The following is a 22,134-nucleotide window of genomic DNA, read 5'->3' as shown; positions in this document are numbered from 1 at the left end:
CAGCTAAGGTTGGAGAATGAAACAAATACACACCAGAACATTGGGAACTAAACTAATAGAAAACAGGAGTTGGAGAACTAACCTACTAAACAGCTAGGGTTGGAGAACTAAACCACTACACACCAGTGGATGGAGAACTAAACCACTAGACATCAAGTTGTCACGACTCACTACACATCAATTGTTGGAATCCCCAAGGCTTGCAGAACAAACCTCTGTATCTAACACTTCCTCCAGTGCTTTTGCATCCTCCACCTCCTCTAGGGCTTCCACTTGCACCCTCAAACTCTGTCTTACTAAGACACACATTCCAACAGTGCAGAGAGAATTCCCCCCACCTCCGTACTGCGCAGCCAGGTCTCACCGCAATCAGGCAGTGTTAAAATTAATATTCCTTGGAGATCGCAGTCATACAGCTGAAGAGTTGTGGACAGCTCCAAGGCCAAGTTTGAGCAATAACTGTCTGAACTGAACCTGGATCAAGGGAAGGCCATGTGCGATAATGGTGCAAACTCTGTGGTGGCCCTACGTCGGGGCAACCTCAGACACGTGCCTTGCATGGCTCGCATTTACTCAACCTGATGGTACAGCAATTTCTCCGCCACTATCTCGACCTGGGTGTGCTGCTGCAGAAACCACGGTCGTTGCGTGCTGCCTTAAAACGATAAAAATGAGCAGGATCTTTAGTATAAAAGCCAGACTACTAGACAATGAGCAAACGCCTTCATGATGATAGAGGCCACCATCTCCATAGCTTGCTGGTACTTTTCTGTGGGAATGAGCTTGTCTCTAACCAACCAGGAATATCCAGTGAATGGCACGCCACGGTTTGGTATTAGCACCCAGTACCAGAAGCAAAGCCATCCACAATCTCTGTATCTCAGGAATTTTATTTTGTAGACTGGCTGAGCAAACATTAGTTTCTCACAAAGGAGCTCAAGACACTGAGTGGCAGTAGGTGCAAGTTTCTCCAGCATGACCTGTTTGTTATTGTTAGATATCAGAGGGAGAACATAACTAGGCTTTGCCAAGGTGCCATATTGCATCTTAAGTCTTATAGATCCTGCACTTGCGGCCTTACATTCTACAGGATGTTGGGGAAGGAGACAGTAGGTCGTGTAGTTGCATTAGCTCCAGTGGTGTTGAGGTGAGGTGGCAGTGAGGCAATGGCAGGCTGTAGGCTGTCTTGAACAGATGGGTTTTCAGGTTGTGTCTGAAGGATCCGAATGTAGTGGCTAATCGGACGTGTTGAGGCACAGAATTCCAGGGGCTTGGGGAATATTTGGTAGAAGTATTGGAGGTGATAGGGTGAGGAACAAATAAGTGTGGAAAGAAGGAGGTCTTGGGAGGACCAGAGATTACTGAAGGGAATATATCGGGAGATTAGTTCAGAGATATATGGAGAAGAAAGGTTAGGGATGGCTTTGTACATCAGGGATTGCTGGAGCCAGTCCACAGTAAAAAAAAGAAGTCATAGAGTGTCCGGGAACCTTCCCACACACTTTTCTTGGCCAGGGATGCTTCTCAGCAGGGTTGGACTGACCCACCAGAGAACCGGAGACTTCTCCAATGGGCCCTGGCTTCTCCTTCAGGAGAGTTTATAGTGCAAACCTTGCAGGTTGTGATGATGATGAGGCCATCCATCTCCTTAGTTTTCTATTACTTGGAATGCAAGTGCAAGTATGCAGCCAGCCAGCCACCCACCCACCCACAGGCAGCAATACTAATCTTCCACATTTCTCGACAGCTGCTTGCACTTGAAATGTTGCCTTTTAGGCTCGTGGACAAGTGAATTTGGCCAAGGATGATACATATCACTGGAGCCAGGCCACAGCAAACAAGCAGCCATAGAGTGTCCAGGAACCTTCCCATACACTTTTCTTAGCCAGTGCTGCTTCTCGGCAGTGTTGGAGGGGCCCACCAGAGAACCGGAGAATCCGGTGGGTCCTGGCTTCTCCTTCAGGAGAGTTCATAGCGCTAACCTTGCAGCTGTTATGGGGCTCTTTAGTAGGGGAAAAAAGGGTCCCTCGCAATCAAATCCTCTGGTGGGCACAATGTTCTTCAGTCTGACACTGCTTCTCTGTGAGAGTTGTATTTCACCACAGCCATATTCTTTAGTTTAGTGAAAGGACTGGCATAGAGGGAAACCGTATCTACTCCGGCTGTCATTTTCTCCCAGGAAGTCCTCTAATGCAGCTTGCTGCATCAGCAATGGCAGCCAGTCCAACATCAGCTCACACTACTCGGTGGTGCTTAGTCACAGACAAAGATATTTCTTTATGCCTTGAATTTAATCACTAAAGAGTTGGACAATGACCTCATCTGCGATGCATTTAGAGAAATAACGTGCATAAGCAAAGCCATGGTTTAGGCCACTGAAGGTCATTAACTCAAAACTCAAACAGCTTTCCCACAGACTGAAAGAGGGGTATCAAGACTTCCAAGACAGCCAAGACTTCCCTGTCCTCCCCAAGAGGACGACTGTCCATGTTCTCCTCCTCATCCTCCTCTTCCTCCTCATTATCACCCAATCTGCATTTAGATGAGATGAGGCTGGGCTGCATAGTTCCTTGCTCCGCCTGCAATGCCTCCTTTTTAACTTTGAGCACCAAGCGTTTCAGTAGACAGAGAAGCGGGATGCTGACGCTAATTATGGCGTCATCGCGACTCATCATCTTGATGGAGTACTCAAAGTTTTTGAGGATGGCACAGATGTCAGACATCCATGCCCATTCATCAGATCTTATGTGCGGAGGCTGACCTGAATGCTGATGGGCGTGTTGAAGCTGGTACTCAACAACTGCCTTCTGCTGCTCACAAATCCTTCCCCACATCTGCAACATTGATTTCTCAGAAAGGTAGGAGTGACGTTTTGGAATGCACACTTTGAGTTAATGGTCTGCGGGTGTCATGTCGCGTTTGGAGATGTGCCTAAACAATGGAAACCCCACACAAGTGATCCTATGTTGGAAACTAAACTCCTCAAGGAATTTATCTAGACTTGTAGTGAGCACCTTGAACCCACAGGTGCTTCACAGAATTTTATAATTTTGATCTGTGAAAATTAAAAAAAAAAAAAAAAAATCCCACAAAAATGATGTTTTAGCCCCATTTTTTTTTTATTTTCACAAGTATAGCAGGAGAAAATGAACCCATAAATTTGCTGTGCAATTTCTTCTGAGTACACCGATACCACATACAGTACAGACAAAAAGTTTGGACACACCTTCTCATTTAAAGATTTTTCTGTATTTTCATGGCTATGAAAATTGTACATTCACACTGAAGGCATCAAAACTATGAATTAACACATGTGGAATTATATACTTAACAAAAAAGTGTGAAACAACTGAAAATATGTCTTATATTCTAGGTTCTTCAAAGTAGCCACCTTTTGCTTTGATGACTGCTTTGCACACTCTTGGCATTCTCTTGATGAGCTTCAAGAGGTAGTCACCGGAAATGGTTTTCACTTCACAGGTGTGCCCTGTCAGGTTTAATAAATGGGATTTCTTGCCTTATAAATGGGGTTGGGACCATCAGTTGTGTTGTGCAGAAGTCAGGTGGATACACAGCTGATAGTCCTACTGAATAGACTGTTAGCTGCTTTTTTCTTGCCATAATACAAATTCTAAGTAAAGAAAAACGAGTGGCCATCATTACTTTAAGAAATGAAGGTCAGTCAGTGCGAAAAATTGGGAAATCTTTGAAAGTGTCCCCAAGTGCAGTTGCAAAAACCATCAAGTGCTACAAAGAAACTGTCTCACATGAGGACCGTCCCAGGAAAGGAAGACCAGGAGTCACCTCTGCTTCTGAGGATAAGTTTATCCGAGTCACCAGCCTCAGAAATCGCAGGTTAACAGCAGCTCAGACTAGAGACCAGGTCAATGCCACACAGAGTTCTAGCAGCAGACACATCTCTACAACAACTGTTAAGAGGAGACTTTGTGCAGCAGGCCTTCATGGTAAAATAGCTGCTAGGAAACCACTGCTAAGGACAGGCAACAAGCAGAAGAGACTTGTTTGGGCTAAAGAACTGTTACGGGTCCGGTTGGTGGAACCTCTGTGCCGCGGTGCAAAGAGGGACCCAGAGGGGTGTAACTAAGTATCAACCCGAACCGACCCTGGTCAGACGGCAGCTAACGACTCCGTGACCAGGGAGGATCCGGGCAGAGGGACCAGGTGCTACTCTGGGGACGACCTTGTAAGAGAGCAGTTGGCTCCCATGGGTCAGATGGCTGGGACTGACCGGTATGACGGATGGACACAGCAAGCAGGCAGAAGTCTCTGGCTAACTGACAGGTGGTCACGGTATGTGACAGCAGAGCAAGTAGTAGTCTCTAGGTTTACCAGGCGGGTGGTCACAGCAAGTGACGGCAGAGCCTCAAGGTAGGCTAGCAGGAAACAGGCAGGTGCTCCCAGGTGAGCGGGCTGACAGACAAGGCAGGTAACAGGCAGGTAACAGGTGGGTGCTCCCATGTGAGCGGGCTGACGGACACAGCAGGTAACAGGCGGGTGCTCCCAGGTGAGCGGGCTGACAGACACAGCAGGTAATGGGCAGATAACAGGCTGGCAGGCAGGACGAGGAGTCAGGCTAGCAGCGGGACTTGAGGGCTGAAGCAGAGATAAGTAACTGTGCAACAACTTTTGCTTGGGCACCTTCATTTTGGAGGAGGTGCCTTAAATATGGGAGGTCCTCCGGCTATTGGCCGGGGACTCCTTAGGACGGCGCGCGGCCCCTTTAAGAGAGAGGGAGCGCGCGCGCCCTAAGCACAGTGCCCGGGAGAGAACGCACGCCGGCCGCTGCAGGAAGAGGAGCGCAGGAGGACGCCGCGCGGGGAGGTGAGAGGGACCACATCTCTGCCTGGCAGGAGGCAGAGACGCCGATGCTACAGTACCCCTTCCTTTACGCCCCCCTTTTTTAGGCCAGAAAGAAACTTTTCAAGGAGAAGCGGGGCATGGATGTTCTCCCTGGGTTTCCAAGTTCTCTCCTCTGGGCCAAACCCCTTCCAATCCACCAACCGGAGCAGGAGGAGTACCTGAATTATTGGAGAAAGAGTTAAAGACAGCAGGTTTGAGGAGAGATACATGGAAGGAGTTGGGAATGCGTAGGGTGGGTGGAAGCTTCAACTTGTAGGCCACTGGATTGATCTGTTTAAGGACCTCAAATGGACCGATGAACCGAGGGCCCAGCTTGTAGGAGGGTATTTTGAGCCGCACATGTTTGGAGGAGAGCCAAACCTTGTCTCCCGGACGGAATAGAGGCAGATCCAGATGTCTTTTGTCAGCAAATCTCTTCATCCACTCGGAAGACTGAAGAAGTGCGGACCTAGTATTCTCCCAAATAGTGGAAAAGTCACTGACCAGGGACTCCGCAGCAGGGTTGTCCACAGAAGCGGAGATGGGAAACTGAATCCGGGGTTGTTGGCCATAGACAATAAAGAACGGGGACTTGGAAGTGGATTCGCTCTAATGATTGTTATAAGAGAATTCGGCCCATGGCAGGAGGTCCACCCAATCAGTATGGTGGGCATTGTCAAAGTGCCGGAGGTAGCTGGTAAGGATCTGGTTGATCCGCTCTACTTGACCATTGGACTGAGGGTGGTAAGCGGAGGAGAAATCCAGGGTGACATCCAGCAGCTTACAGGTAGCTCTCCAAAAGCGTGAGGTGAACTGAACCCCTCGATCCGACACGATGTGGAGGGGTAGACAATGGAGACGAAAGATATGGTGAAAGAAGTCCTTAGCTAGCTCAGATGCAGACGGGAGACCAGGCAGAGGAATGAAGTAGGCCGTTTTAGAAAAGCGGTCCGCGACCACCCAAATGACTGTACAACCGGCAGAAACAGGGAGATCGGTAATAAAGTCCATAGCAATATGTTGCCACGGGGCAGCAGGTACGGGAAGAGGCAGGAGATGACCGGCTGGTAAATGTCTGGGAACTTTGTTGCGGGCACAAGATGAACAGGCTGAGATGAAGTTTACCACATCCTTACGTAGGGTAGGCCACCAGTAATGCCGGGCAATGAGCTGGAAGGTCTTCTTTTGGCCTGCATGGCCAGCTAAGTTAGAAGAATGGCCCCAGCGAAGAACCTTCTCACGGTCTGGAACCGCTACAAACGTCTTACCGGGTGGAAGACGAGTTACATCCAAGGGGGTCACATTCATCACCTTGGAGGGATCGATGATGTGCATGGGCTCCTCCTCTAGATCGGAGGACAGGAAGGATCGGGACAAGGCATCGGCTTTGACATTCTTGTCCGCCGGGCGGAAATGTAGGATGAAGTCGAAGCGGGCAAAAAACAAAGACCACCGGGCCTGACGCGGATTGAGTCTCTGGGCATTCTGGAGATATGCCAGATTTTTGTGATCCGTATAGATGGTCACCGGGTATAGAGCCCCCTCAAGCAGGTAGCGCCACTCCTCCAGCGCCAATTTGATGGCTAGCAATTCTCGGTCTCCTATGGAGTAGTTGCGCTCAGATGAGAATATTTTGTAGAAGAAGCCGCAGGTTGCCATTCTCCCGGAAGAAGATTTTTGGGTGAGCACCGCCCCGGCTCCGGAGGAGGAAGCATCAACCTCCAGGTACAATTGTTTATTACAGTCCTGACGGTGCAGTACAGGGTCAGAGGAGAAGGCTTGCTTTAAGGAAAGAGGAAAGGAAGGCCTCCTCGGCTTCGGCCGACCATACCTTGGGATTTGCTCCCTTACACGTGAGCGCAGATAAGGGAGCCGTCCGGGACGAGAAGTGTGGAATGAAGAGACAATAGTAATTGGCGAAGCCCAGGAATCGCTGAATCGCCTTCAACCCCTCCCGACGGGGCCACTTTAGGACAGCAGAGAGTTTCTCGGGATCCATTCGCAAGCCTGTCTGGGAAATAACATAGCCCAGGAATGGAAGAGAGGTCTGTTCGAAGAGGCACTTCTCGTATTTAGCATAGAGGTGGTTCTGCCTGAGCCTAAGCAGGACCTGACGAACATCCCTCCAGTGTGTGGGAAGATCCGGAGAGAAGACCAAGATGTCGTCCAGGTATACCACCATGCAGGAGTAAAGAAGATCACGAAAGATGTCGTTGACCAGTTCTTGGAAGACGGCGGGAGCATTGCAGAGACCGAAGGGCATCACACGTTACTCATAGTGACCGTCCCGGGTATTGAATGCCATCTTCCACTCGTCTCCTTGCCGGATATGAACCAGGTTATATGCTACACGTAGATCCAGCTTGGAAAAGATCCTGGCGCCTTTAAGGCGGTCAAAAAACTCGGAGATGAGTGGCAGGGGGTATTTATTCTTTACCGTGATCTGATTGAGTCCTCTATAGTCAATACAGGGGCGTAGCGAGCCATCCTTTTTTTTGACAAAGAAGAATCCAGCTCCAGCCTGGGAGGTAGACTTCCGGATGAATCACTTAGCCAGATTCTCTTCAATGTACTCAGACATGGCCCGGGTTTCGGCCGCAGACAATGGGTAAATACGGCCAAGGGGTGGAGTGGCGCCAGGTACCAGGTCGATCGGGCAATCATATGGCCTATGAGGTGGCAAAGTCTCTGCCTCCTTTTTACCGAAGACATCAGCATAGGGCCAATAAGGAGCCGGAAGACCGGGTAAATTAGCTGGGGTAGGTGGAGGACGAACCGGACGAACAGGAACCAGGCAGGTCTTGTGGCAGTCCGGCCCCCACCGGAGTACTTCACCGGATTGCCAGTTCAACACGGGTTCATGTGTCTGGAGCCAAGGTAGGCCTAGCAATAGGGAGTGAGAGAGTCCGGGTAGCACATGGAAGGAGATTTCCTCAGAGTGAAGCATTCCCACCTGCAGGGTTATGGGTTCCGTGACGAGCAGGATGGTCACCGGAAGGAGTCTTCCATCCACGGAGGTGACTGACAATGGTTCAGCCAGAGACTTGGTGGGAATATGGTATTTCTCAACCAGGGACTGGGAAATGAGGTTTCCAGCAGCTCCAGAAGCCAGGTGGGCGAGTTCAAAGTGACGGTTCTCTCCCCAGGAGATAGAGACGGACAAAGTCAGGGATGGAGAGGGCTTACTTTTGTCTAGGGCGACCTCTCCGAGCGGTCCTAGACACTGGAGTTTCCCGGCCTCTCCGGGCAGGAACGGATCAGGTGCTCCTTACTGCCACAATAGAAACAGCTCCCCTCGACTCGGCGTGACTCTTGCCGAGATTTGACCATCTTGGTCTGGTCGATCACATGGGTTTGGGTTAGTGCTCCCGGGGAGTGACAGATGAGGAGACAGGTCTCTGGAAAGTAGGAGCAAGGCGGGAAAACCTCTCACGGGTGGTCTCCTTGGTGCGCTCTTGAAACCGGATGTCAATCCGGGTAGCCAGCGATACCAGGTCATCCAGGGTGGTAGGAATGTCCCGACCGGCGAGCTCGTCTTTAATCCGACCGGAAAGGCCCTCTCAGAAGATGGACACCAGGGCCTCGTTATCCCAGGCAAGCTCAGAAGCGAGGGTGCGGAACCGTATGGCATATTGGCCCACGGTGAGACTCCCTTGGCGGAGACGTAGCAGAGAGGAGGCTGATGAGGTCTTACGTCCCGGTTCATCGAAGACTTTCCAAAAAGCAGTGAGGAAAGATGACAGGTCGGATACCAGGGGGTCCCCTCTCTCCCACAGGGGATTTAGCCAGGCCAGTGCCTCCCCAGTGAGATGGGACATGATGAATGCCACTTTGGCCCTGTCGGAGATAAACTGATGTGCCAAGAGTTCAAAGTGCAGGGTGCACTGGTTTATGAAACCTCGAGCCAAGGCGGGGTCTCCACCAAAACGAGGCGATGCAGAAAGCCGGGGACCGGGGCCGGATACCACGGTATTGGTGGGCAGCGGAGCTGCCGGGGTGCGAGTCGTGCAACTAGAGGCGGGTCCTGGTGGAGCAGTCAGTGTGTCCAGGCGGGAGTTGACATTCTGCAGGTAGTTCAGGATGGATTCCTGTTGGGACCTCTGACGGGAGACTTTGTGGTATAGGTCAGAGAGCGAGGGAGCTTGGGTGCCACCGGGTTCCATGGCCCGAGCAAACTGTTACGGGTCCGGGTGGTGGAACCTCTGTGCCGAGGTGCAAGGAGGGACCCAGAGGGGCGTAACTAAGTATCAACCCGAACCGACCCTGGTCGGATGGCGGCTAACGACTCCGTGACCAGGGAGGATCCGGGCAGAGGGACCAGGTGCTACTCTGGGGATGACCTTGTAAGAGAGCAGGTGGCTCCCACGGGTCAGATGGCTGGAACTGACCGGTATGACGGATGGACACAGCAAGCAGGCAGAAGTCTCTGGTTAACTGACAGGTGGTCACGGTACGTGACAGCAGAGCAAGTAGTAGTCTCTAGGTTTACCAGGCAGGTGGTCACAGCAAGTGACGGCAGAGCCTCCAGGTAGGCTAGCAGGAAACAGGCGGGTGCTCCCAGGTGAGCGGGCTGACAGACAAGGCAGGTAACAGGCAGGTAACAGGTGGGCGCTCCCAGGTGAGCGGGCTGACGGACACAGCAGGTAACAGGCGGGTGCTCCCAGGTGAGCGGGCTGACAGACACAGCAGGTAACAGGCGGGTAACAGGTGAGCGCTCCAGGTGAGCAGGCTGGCAGGCTCGGCAGGTAACGGGCAGATAACAGGCTGGCAGGCAGGACGAGGAGTCAGGCTAGCAGCGGGACCTGAGGGCTGAAGCAGAGATAAGTTACTGTGCAACAACTTTTGCTCGGGCACCTCCATTTTGGAGGAGGTGCCTTAAATATGGGAGGTCCTCCGGCTATTGGCCGGGGACTCCTTAGGACGGCGAGCGCGGCCCCTTTAAGAGAGAGGGAGCGCGCGCGCCCTTAGCACAGTGCCCGGGAGAGAACGCGCGCCTGCCGCTGCAGAAAGAGGAGTGCAGGAGGACGCCGCGTGGGGAGCGGGGAGGTGAGAGGGACGGCGTCTCTGCCTGGCAGGAGGCAGAGACACTGATGCTACAAGAACACAAGGAATGGACATTAAACCAGTGGAAATCTGTGCTTTGGTCTGATGAGTCCAAATTTGAGATCTTTGGTTCCAACCACCGTGTCTTTGTGCGACGCAGAAGAGGTGAACGGATGGACTCTACATGCCTGGTTCCCACCTTGAAGCATGGAGGAGGAGGTGTGATGGTGTGGGGGTGATTTGCTGGTGACAATGTTGGGGATTTATTCAAAATTGAAGGCATACTGAACCAGCATGGCTACCACAGCATCTTGCAGCGTCACGCTATTCCATCCAGTTTGCGTTTAGTTGGACCATCATTTATTTTTCAACAGGACAATGATGCCAAACACACCTCCAGGCTATGTAAGGGCAATTTGACCAAGAAGGAGAGTGATGGGGTGCTACGCCAGATGACCTGGCCTCCACAGTCACCAGACCTGAACCCAATCGAGATGGTTTGGGTGAGCTGGACCGCAGAGTGAAGGCAAAAGGGTCAACAAGTGCTAAGCATCTCTGGGAACTCCTTCAAGATTGTTGGAAGACCTTTTCCAGTGACTACGTCTTGAAGCTCATCAAGAGAATGCCAAGAGTGTGCAAAGGAGTCATCAAAGCAAAAGGTGGCTACTTTGAAGAACCTAGAATATAAGACATATTTTCAGTTGTTTGACACTTTTTTGCTAAGTATATAATTCCACATGTGTTAATTCATAGTTTTGATGCCTTCAGTGTGAATGTACAATTTTCATAGTCATGAAAAAACAGAAAAATCTTTAAATGAGGTGTGTCCAACTTTTGGTCTGTACTGTATGCGGTCGCAAACTACTTTTGAGGCACAGTGGAAAAAAAGCTCAGAAGGGAAGAAGCACCATATTGGAGATCAGATTTTGCTGGACTGGTTTAAGGGTGCCATGACATTCTGAGAGAGCCCCTGAGATGCCAGAACAGCAGAACCCCCCCATAAGTGACCTCATTTTACAAACTACACCTCTCAATGAATTAATATAGGGGTCCAGTGATCATATTGATACCACAGGTTTGTCACATAGTTTTATACCATTGGGCAGTGAAGAAAAAATAATTACATTTTTACCACAAAAATTTTGTTTTAGCCCCAGATTTTATATTTTCATTGGGAAATGGATAAAAATGGCAACAAAATTTGTCCCTCAAATTCTGCTGAATGTAGAAATGCCCCATATGTGGCCGTACAGTACTGCTTAGCCATACGGTGAGACTCAGGAGGGACGGAGTGCTGTTTGCCCCCTGAAGCGCAGATTTTCCTAGAATAGTTTGCGGACTCCATATATAGAGCCCCTAGAAGAGTAGAATTCCCCCTCAAGTGACCGCATTTTGGAAATTAAACCCCATTGGGAATTTATTTACAAGTGTAGTGATGATTTTGATTCCATGGGTGTTTTCCAGAAACAAGTAGTAGTGGATGTTGCTGAGTGAAAATTGCAAACTGCCATTGCAATGCTCAGCTTGTTGTAGTCACCAGTATGTTATAGTGGCCATTACGTGGTAGTGACCATCTCATGCTAATGGAGACGTGCATTGGTAAATAAGGCGGACTCTCATCACTACAGAAATGCCAAACGTGTATGCTAAATGTAGTTTAGGCACATTGGGGCTCAGAAGAGAGGGGGTATTTGGATTTAGGAGTGCAGAATTTGTTGAATTTCTTTTAGGAGGCAAGGAGCCACAGCACTTTTCCAGAGCCTTTGTGCTACAAGTAACGTGAAAGCCCCTATATTTCCATTAACAGATGACAGACCTGAGTGTGGACTTGCTTTTTTCATGGATTGATTTTAAGCTTTTATTGGGAACACTTTACATAACATTTGGGATTACATTTATCCTGCGCTTTACGCTGAGCACTTATTTCAGGGTTTCCATCTAAATCTCCTAATGACATGAATCAGATGAAACCCTCGAGGATCCATTTACTGAAATTAGGCAGTAGAGTTACTCTGGACTCCATCTGGCCTCAGATCAGAGTTTTCCTTCTGTTCAGAAATGCACAAAACTGTGGCAGACCGCGCCTTTATGCACGCCTAAAAAGACGGACACCACCGGATCATAGACCAGATGGTGTGCACAGTGCCTCCATCTGCCTCATTACAGGGAATCCTCTGTCTGTCTGAATCATGTATTTTCAGAGATGTAAACAGAAACCCTGGTGTAAGCGATCAGTGCAGAGCGCAAGATAACTGAGAACTGAGCCTTACTGCGATCTTTGGGAGTCAGTATGAACAACAGCAGGTCAATAATTGGTTTTATTTACTTTTTACACCGTTACTCGTGTGGTATAAGTGATTAGATGGCTTTATTCTTCAGGTCAGTGCGATTACAGCGGTGATACCAGATAAACATAGTTTTTTTTCTGTTTTGCTTTTTTTCTGTTTGCTTACTGTCACACAATAAAAGAGGCTTTTTATTGCATCACCATATTTTAATAGCTATAACTTTACCATAATTCAGCCGACAAAGTCACATGATTGCTTGTTTCTTTGTGGGACGAGTTGACGTTTTTATTGGTACCATTTTCGGACATGTGACTTTTTATACTGAAGTTTTGGGAGGCAGAATGTACATAATCCATCAATTCAGAAATTGTTTTTTGGGTTTTTTTTATGCCGTTCCGCATGTGGTAAAATTGTATAGGCAGCTTTATTCTTCGGGTCAGTACGATTACAGCAATACCACATTTATATAGTTTGTTTATGTTTTGGCACTTTTACACAATAAAAACTATTCATAGAAAAAATAATTATTTTTGCATGGCTTTATACTGAGAGCTATAACTTTTTTATTTTTCCGCTGATGGAGTTGTATGGTGGCTTGTTTTTTGCGGGACAAGATGATGTTTTCAGAGATACCATTTTTATTGACATTCGTCTTTTTTATGACATTTCATTCCACTTTTTATCCCGCTGTATGATGATAAAGCATCATTTTTCTCCCCGTGTTTTTTTTTTTTTTTGTTAATGGTGTTCACTGAACTAGTGGAACCGTTTTATAGGACTGGTCATTCTGGACGTGGTGATACCAAATATGTGTACTTTTTTTTTCTTTTCTATAAAAAACATTTATTTATGGGATAGATGTGTTACTGTAAAAGTCAGAAGGCCGGTAAAACCTAGGATTTACCGGTCAATCTGGACAATTACCGAGGCCGTCGGTAAAAGCTCAAAATGAAAAGTAAAATTGGACTTTTACCGGTGAAGTCTTGGTAAATCTTAACATTTCTCAACAGCGTTGGTAAAAGTCAGATGTATTCCATATAAACGAACGATTTTGGACTTTTACCTGGGCGAATTGGTAAATCTTTACATTTACCAGCACGTGTTGGTAAAAGTAACTACCAGCATGTGTTGGTAAAAGTAACTTTGAGTCACAGAATTCTGACTCTTACCAGCAGATGATGGTGGTAAAAGTTAACTAAATGCAATTTCCGACTCTGATGAAGACCTTAATCGTTAGAAATATTTTTATTCTTCAAAATGCAAATGCAAATGAACAAATACAAATAGGAAAATGCAAATAGAAAACATTTATGTAGGAAAATACTTCTCAAAAATGTCAAATTAACGCAAATACAAGAATAACACAACTTCAAAACTATGTAATTCTGTAATTGTGACTAGGGATAAGCGGATAGATCCGTCCAGAGCGTCCATCCGTATCCGTACAGCCCGAGCGGATAACGGGCTGTACGGATACGGATAATCCCGATATCTGTCGGATATATCCGTGCCTTCCGATAATGCATGTTTCATGCATTATCGGAAGGCATGGATGGTGCGAGTGTGCAGGGCAGACAGGTATAAAGCTAAATTGCTACTTACCGGAGGTTTCCCAGGTCTCGTCGTCCGCGTTCTCCTTCCGGGTCACATGACTGCATACGTCACCACTAGTGTTGAGCGAGCACTAAAATGCTCGGGTGCTCGAAGCTCGGGCCGAGCTCACTGTGATACTCGGGTGCTCGACCCGAGCAACGAGCCCAATGTTAGTCTATGGGAGACCCGAACATTTTTGCTGCGGCTCCCCCGGCAGTCTGTAGAAATCCTAAAAAGTGCCCAAAACGATAGTGACAGTGCTCAAATGACATGGGGACAGCATGGGGATCGCCCCTGGAAGCATTTCTGACCCCCAGGTCACTGCTGTCAACAACGTGGTCAGAGGTATTAAGCAACTTTCAGCAGCAGAAGGGAAGGAAGGGAGACACAGATTCTCTACTTCGTGGGTAGGCGGAGCCCCATAGGATAGTCACCTCAGATTGGAAAAAGACGACCGGCCCCTCCAGTATATAGGCTCCTCCTACTCTCATGTTCATCAGTCTTTTTATCTGAGGTCTCAGAGGATAGTCGCTGCTTCGGCAGCTCCTCAGAAGAGTTGTTATTTTATATCCAGCGAGTCCTGGACCCCCCGTGGTCTAGAGGTCTCTGGGGGTCTGCTGAGACCCCTGACCCTCCCCTGGCAGCTCTGCGTACCCCTTGAGGAGGTTCCCACTTATGCCTGCCGGCCCCGTGGGATACAGGGCGCTCCCTGGCGGAGGCGCACACCACACATCTGAGAGGGTCCCTGCGTGCTCCGCCATAGGGGGGGAGCAAAGGGCCATGGAGCCACACATCACTGAGGATCCCTGTGGCGTTCAGCCGGGTAAGTGCTCTTTGGTCTAAAGAGTATCTTTGACGGCTACGGCAAGTGTACTGCCTGTGTGTTTCTTGTCTATTTCAGACGCTGCCTTGACTGGGGAGCAGAGACGGAGGCCAGTAATTTTTATTTTTATTTTTTATTTGCGCATGCTTTTTTGTTTTTGCTTCCTGCCTTCATTGAGGCAGGAAGCTCCCTGTATTGGCGCGCGTTTTCTTGCTTTTATTGACTTGCTTCCTGCCTTCATAGAGGTAGGAAGTTTTCTGCCCTCATTTTTTGTTTGAATAAGGCGGGGGGCGTGGCCTAGCAGGGCGTGGCCTAGCGTCTCCTGGCTTCCTGCCGCCATTACTTAGGCAGGAAGCGCTTGGTTGAGCGTGCGCTGGCGGTCCCTGCTTCTCCCTCCGGCGTCCAGCGGCGCCTCCTGCTCTCTGCTCCCCGTCCGTCCACACACTTAGGAGGAGCGGTCGCCGCAGTACCGGTGAGTCCCCTCTGCCTCTGGCAGGGGTTCTTTGTCAGTGCTGTCTCTCCAGGCTACCTATTAGGAGTCCTCAGGAGCACTGCCGCTTTCTCTCCTAAAGCTATTTACTTCACTGACCTTTTAGGCTGTGTAGTATTATAGTTGCTGTGATGTTAACCCCTTCTGAAAAAGTGGAACTTTAGGGGAAACACATGGTGTTTAAGGGAGTTTCCCCCTATTGATTTTTTGCTCGGCATTTCTGGGGTAGCTCTTTTCTAAGGGTGAGCTTTAACCCTTCAGAGCCTGTCGCATATATATAAAAAAATAAATAAATAAAAATATTAAAAAAAAAAAAAAAGGGAGTTTTGAAAACAGGCTGTGCAGCTTTCACACTTTTTTGCCATCCTTGTTGTACAACCTGGCATCTGGTGAGGGTGGCATGTCGGATCAGGGGCCTGGGAGTGCGGATCGGTCTCCTGATCCGTTTCAGGTTCAGTCGCACGCCTCTGATACACTCAGGCCTTCTACTACATCAAGTTCAACGCTCAGTGATATTAAGGTGGAGGCGCTCACTCGCTCCATTGATAGTCTCTCTAGTCTCCTGGGACAGTGGGTGTCAGCTAGATCACACCCAATGCCACGAGGTAAAAAGCGCCGCAAGACTATGGTGGAGTTGTCTCCCTTGCAAAGCGCATCAGAGGCTTCGGATTCACCAACAGATTCGGTTGATGAAATTTCTGAGTCCGAAGAGGAGGATCCCTCTGTTTCTCTTTCTGGTCGCGTAGATGGGCTTATTAAGGACATGCGGGAAGTATTAGAGCTGTCTGAAGAGCCGACAAGACCGTCTAGGTCGGGCCGTCTGTATCAGAAGACGCGCCGTGTTCGTTCTACATTACCTGCGCATGAGGAACTTAACGAAGCGGTGGAGAAGGAGCGTCAGTGTCCGGATAAACACTTCCGAGGAACGCGTTTTTTTGATGCCCTATATCCCTGTGCCAAGGAGATGGTTACTAATTGGGTTCCCTCTCCTGAGGTGGATATATCTCTGTCTCAGCTGACCAAGTCTTCCCTGCTTCCTATTAAAGGGAGAGCTAATCTTCAGGATCCTTTGGACAGAAGATCGGAGTGAGCGGCGAAATCCATCTATGAAGCCGCGGGTCATGGTTTCCGAGCGGCCTTGGGGGCCATGTGGGCCGGTGAGGCTTCTCTTCGGTGGTTGGATCAGCTGCGTGTGGCGTGGCAGGATGGGACTTCGCGTTCAGAAGTGGAAAAGCTTTTTCAGCGAATGGAAGAAGCTATGTGTTATGGCAGAGATGCAGTACTGGACACTGCTTCAATTCTGTCCAGGGCTCAGGCTTCGGCAGTCACGATTAGAAGAGCTCTGTGGCTTAAACAGTGGACCGGGGATGCAGTATCCAAACAGGGATTGCTTAGTCTGGCATATAAGGGCGGTCAGCTCTTTGGTTCAGATCTTTCGGAACTAATTGCCAAAGCTAAAGCTAAGGATGTTACTCTGCCTGGGAAAAAGGCAGTGGCATCCACAGCCGGCAGGACAGGGCCCAGCAGAGGTCTTCGGTCCTTTCGGGCCAGGGGACGATTCAGTCAGCCTTCTTGGAGATTGGGTCGTCCCTCATCCTCCGGCAGATCCGCCCAGAAATCTTGTACTCCTTGGAAGCAACGGTCCCGTCAGGACAGATGGGAGGTTGATAAAAAGTCCGCTAAGGCTGACTGACGCCAAGGATCCCCCCGAGGGCTCTCGGGTGGGAGGTCGTCTGCTACAATTCGGGTCGATCTGGGCATCCCACATAGCAGACGCCTGGGTGACACGGGTTATGTCGGCAGGCTATTTCATAGAGTTTCATTCGCTGCCTCCAGACAGGTTTCGTCTGACGGGCATTCCGTCCGTGCCAAGACTGGCTGCCGCACTGTTTCAGGAGGTCGACTCTCTCCTACAGCAGGGTGTGGTGGTTCAGGTTCCTCCGGAAGACCAGGGAAAGGGTTTTTATTCCAACCTTTTTGTGGTCCCCAAAAAGGAGGACAAGTTTCGTCCGGTGCTGGATCTCAGGGATTTGAATATTTACGTCCGGACACGGAACTTCTGCATGGAGTCTCTCCGATCGGTGATAGCGACCCTGTCGCAGTACGATTTCTTGGTGTCCATAGACATCCGCGACGCCTATTTGCATATCCCTATCGGCAGGGCTCACCAGCGTTTCTTGCGTTTCGCTATAAGTCAAACCCATTACCAGTTTGTGGCCCTGCCTTTCAGGTTGGCCTCAGCTCCCAGGGTTTTTACAAAAATTCTGGCTTCTCTCATGGCGCTTCTTCGAAGACAGGGGGTTACGATCCTCCCCTACCTGGACGACCTGTTCATAGTGTCACCCACAGCGGAGGAGGCAATAGCGGCTCGCGATCTCTCCCTTCAGTACCTGATGGACTTCAGGTGGCTGATCAATTGGAAGAAATCGTCATTGGAGCCAGCACAGTCCATTCTTTTCCTGGGGATGCAGTTCGATACTGTTCGGGCAGTTGTGTCCCTGCCTCCTGTCAAACAGACGAACCTTTGTCTTCTGGTCCAGGCTATAAGGTCGGCGCTGTCAATGTCCCTTCGGGAATGCATGCGCCTTCTGGGTCAAATGGTGGCAACTATGGAAGCAGTACCATTTGCACAATTTCATTCCCGGGATCTCCAGAACCTTATTCTGACCCATTGGGATCGATCGCTAACTTCTCTGGATCGCTCGGTCATTATCTCACGCAGGGTGCGAGAATCTCTTGGATGGTGGTTACATCCGGAGACTCTATCCGTGGGGAAATCCTTCCTTCCTCCGAGATGGTCGGTGGTGACAACCGATGCCAGCCGGACAGGCTGGGGGGGAGTTTGGAACAACCTCTGGATTCAGGGAGTCTGGTCGCCAAAGGAGTCGTCTCTCCCGATCAACATTTTGGAGTTGAGAGCAATATTTCTCTGCCTCCAACATTGGGCGGTCTTATTGAGCGGTCTACCGGTCCGGATCCAGTCGGACAACGCTACGGCTGTTGCGTACATCAACCACCAAGGCGGGACGAGGAGTTCCAGTCTCATGTCGGAGGTCTCTTGGATCCTGGTCTGGGCCGAGGCCAAAGTTCCAGCAATCTCTGCAATTCACATTCCAGGGGTGTTGAATATCTCGGCGGACTTCCTCAGTCGCGAGCAAGTGGACCCTGGGGAATGAAGTCTCCATCCAGAAGTGTTTTCTCTGCTGTGTTCCCATTGGGGGACTCCTCAGGTGGACTTGATGGCATCCAGGCTGAACGCCAGGGTTCCGACGTTCATGTCCAGGTACAGGGACCCGGAGGCGGTGGCGGTAGATGCTCTAGTGGCCCCGTGGGGTCAGTTCAAGCTGATCTATGCGTTTCCGTCGATATCCTTACTACCTCTGGTGATCCGACGGATCAAACTCGAAAGGGTATCAATAATTCTGATAGCACCAGACTGGCCGCGGAGGACATGGTATTCGACGCTGGTGTCTCTTCAGGCGGCACCTCCGTTTCCGCTGCCCCTTCGCCCGGACTTGCTCACTCAGAGGCCCATTCGTCATCCGGACCTGAGGTCCCTTCGTTTGACGGCGTGGCTCTTGAGACCAAGATCTTGACCCATCGCGGTTTTTCGCCCGAGGTCATTGCTACCTTGCGGGCGGCCCGGAGTCCAGCTACGTCCAGGATTTATCACAGAACTTGGGAGTCTTTCTATTCATGGTGTTCTGGATCCTCAAGAAACCCGAGGGTTTTTTCCATTCCCAACTTCTTGGCCTTTCTGCAATCTAGTCTGGCCAGGGGTTTGGCAGTTAGTACGGTGCGGGGACAGGTATCTGCTCTTTCCGCACTTTTTAGGAAGGCTATTGCCTCTCGTAGGGATGTGCGCTCTTTTTTTCGCGGAGTCGCACGTCAGTTTCCGCCACGGAGGGCAGTTGTGGCTCCATGGCGGCTTAATCTAGTACTGGAAGCCCTTCAGCATAGGCCTTTTGAGCCTATGGATTCTGCTAAACTTTCACTACTTTCTTGGAAGGTGGCCTTCTTGGTGGCAGTCACCTCTTTGAGAAGGGTATCGGAATTGGCAGCACTTTCTTGCTCACCTCCTTTTCTGGAATTTTTTCCGGATCGCGTGGTGCTTTGTACTCGTGAAGATTTTTTGCCTAAGGTAGTGTCACAATTCCACATTAATCAGGACATTGTGTTGCCTTCTCTTTGTCCAGGACCTAAGAATCCAAGGGAGCGGGCCTTGCACTCGTTGGACTTAGTGCGGGCATTGAAGTTCTATCTTACGATCACCCAAGGTTTTCGGAAGTCGGACTCTCTTTTTATAATTCCGGCAGGTCGTCGGCGTGGTCAACATGCTTCCAAAGACACGATAGCTCGGTGGATCCGTTCAGCTATCCTGGAAGCGTACCGGCTCAAGGGCGAGCCTTGTCCGGTTAAAGTTAAAGCTCATTCCACGAGAGCCATTGGCTCATCGTGGGCTTTTCGTCAGGGGGCCTCGGCAGCGCAGCTCTGCCGGGCGACCACCTGGCGCTCCGTTCACACCTTTACTAAGTTTTATAAGGTGGACGTAAGTGCTTCAGCCGATGCGGCCCTGGGACGCAGGGTCCTGCAGGCGGCGGTAATTTAAGTTATCCCTTTACTTAGTTTTCTGTTATTTTAGCGCGGTTTGGGCTCTTGCCTAAGTTTTGGGGTATGGAAGCTTCTGCCTCTATTTCCCACCCTTAAGTAGGTACTGCTTTAGGACGTCCCACGAAGTAGAGAATCTGTGTCTCCCTTCCTTCCCTTCTGCTGCTGAAAGCCGGATTTTGGTAAGAACTTACCTGTAAAATCCTTTTCAGCGAAGGAAGGAAGGGACACACAGCACCCTCCCAGGGCAGAAGTGTTTTTTTGTGTTTCTAGATGCAGCGCGTCTCCTTCCTGATGTCGATCTTCTGGACTGGGTTTAGCGCTCTACGGCTCTCCTTCCAGTTTCGCCAGCTCTACACAGTTGTCAGGTCCAATGGGGTATGCCTAAGACTGTGTGTTTCTATTACATAACCTGTTTTCTCTCATTTCTGAAATTTCAGAAGGGGATATGTTGTTCTGCTGGTTGGTCTGCTCTTCCTTAGCTTGTGTACGGACTGATGAACATGGGAGTAGGAGGAGCCTATATACTGGAGGGGCCGGTCGTCTTTTTCCAATCTGAGGTGACTATCCTATGGGGCTCCGCCTACCCACGAAGTAGAGAATCTGTGTCTCCCTTCCTTCCTTCGCTGAAAAGGATTTTACAGGTAAGTTCTTACCAAAATCCGGCTTTTACAGGCTCACAATAAAACGTTCAAAAACGAAAGTGAAAGTGCTTTCCTGTGAAATATGTTAACCCCTTAACGACCATGGGTCTTTCTGTTTTTGTGTTTTCCTTTTTTGCTCCCCTTCTTCCCAGAGCCAGAACTTTTTTAATTTTCGTTCAATATGGCCATGTGAGGGCTTATTTTTTGCGGGACGAGTTGTACTTTTAAACACCATCACTGGTTTTACCATATTGTGTGCTGGAAAATGGGAAAAAAATTCCAAGTGCAGTGAAACTGCAAAAAAAATGCAATTCCACAGTTGTTTTTTGGGTCCTTTTTTTACACGTTCACAGACTGCTAAAACTGACCTGCCATCATTATTTTCCAGGTCGTTACGAGTTCATAGACACCAAACATGTATAGGTTCTTTTTTATTTAAGTGGTGAAAAAAAAATCCAAAGCTTGCTAAAAAAAAAAAAAAAATTACGCCATTTTCCGAGACCCTTAGCTTCTCCATTTTTTGGGATCTGGGGCCAGGTGAGGGCTTATTTTTTGCGTGCCGGGCTGACGTTTTTATTGATACCATTTTGGGGTAGATCCGATGTTTTGATCGCCCGTTATTGCATTTTATTGCAAAGTTGTAGCGACCAAAAAAGATCGGGCGATTCTGAACGCAGCGATACCAAATATGTGTATGTGGTTTTTTTTTATATATATATATATATATATATATATATATATATATATATATATATATATATTTATTTTGAATGGGGCGAAAAGGGGGTGACTTAAACTTTTATATATTTTTTTATTTTTTTAAAAACTTTTTTTTTTACACTTTCTGCTTGCTTCTATAGTCTCCAGACGAGACTAGAAGCAGCAGTTGTCTGATTGCTTCTACTGCATACAAGCGATGAGCAGATCGCTTGTATGCAGGAGAAATGCTCACTTGCTATGAGCGCTGACCACTAGGTGGCGCTCATAGCAATTGAGACATGACAACCACAGGCGTCTGCTGCAGACCCTGAGTTGTCATGCCCACCCATTGGTGACCCACGATCACGTGACGGGGTCACTGATGGGCGGGGCTTAGGACTCCCGGAAGCGCGAGTTAAATGCCACTGTCAGAGATTTAACATGTTAACAGCCGTGGGTGGATTGCGATTCCAATAATCAGCTGACATGTGCTCGCTTCAGTGCGGGCTCACCGCCGGAGCCCCCGCTGAAGCGGCCTTCCCGACCTGGTGCGTACTATTACTGACCAGGTCGGAAAGGGGTTAAGGAACATCCTTTCCAGGGTAAAGACTTGTGTATAAGGTAAAATAAATAACCAAAAACAAAAATACTCCTCCACACCTTGGGCTATGTTCACAAGTAGCATTTTTTATGCGTTTTTGCACGTTTGTATTGCTTTCAACCGTGACAAATGCATTCACCGGGAAATGTCATTTTAACATTTTACAACCTTATCTGGCCATGTGCTGTGTGACACATGCATACAGTGCTAAAAAGACATGGGAACAGCATGGGGAAGACCCCTGGAAGCATCTCTGACACCCAGGTCACTGCCTAAAAGTGTGCCCATCAGAAGTGATCCTTGCCGCATCAGAAGATGCAGACTTGCAACTATCCCCGTGCAAGTCCTTGTCCCAGGGCAGTGTTCAATTGTACCTCCCCCATAACTTGCAATACAAGCGCAAGTATGCAGCCTGCCACCCACCCACCCCCAGGCTGCAATACCATACTGCTAGCTTGCTTGCACTTGAAATTGGGCCTTTTAGG

The sequence above is a fragment of the Phyllobates terribilis genome, unplaced genomic scaffold (assembly GCF_046119375.1).
Source record: "Phyllobates terribilis strain yellow unplaced genomic scaffold, ASM4611937v1 Scaffold_11__3_contigs__length_659146591, whole genome shotgun sequence".
Classification (NCBI taxonomy): Eukaryota; Metazoa; Chordata; class Amphibia; order Anura; family Dendrobatidae; genus Phyllobates; species Phyllobates terribilis.
Note: the sequence above shows the minus strand (reverse complement) of the source record.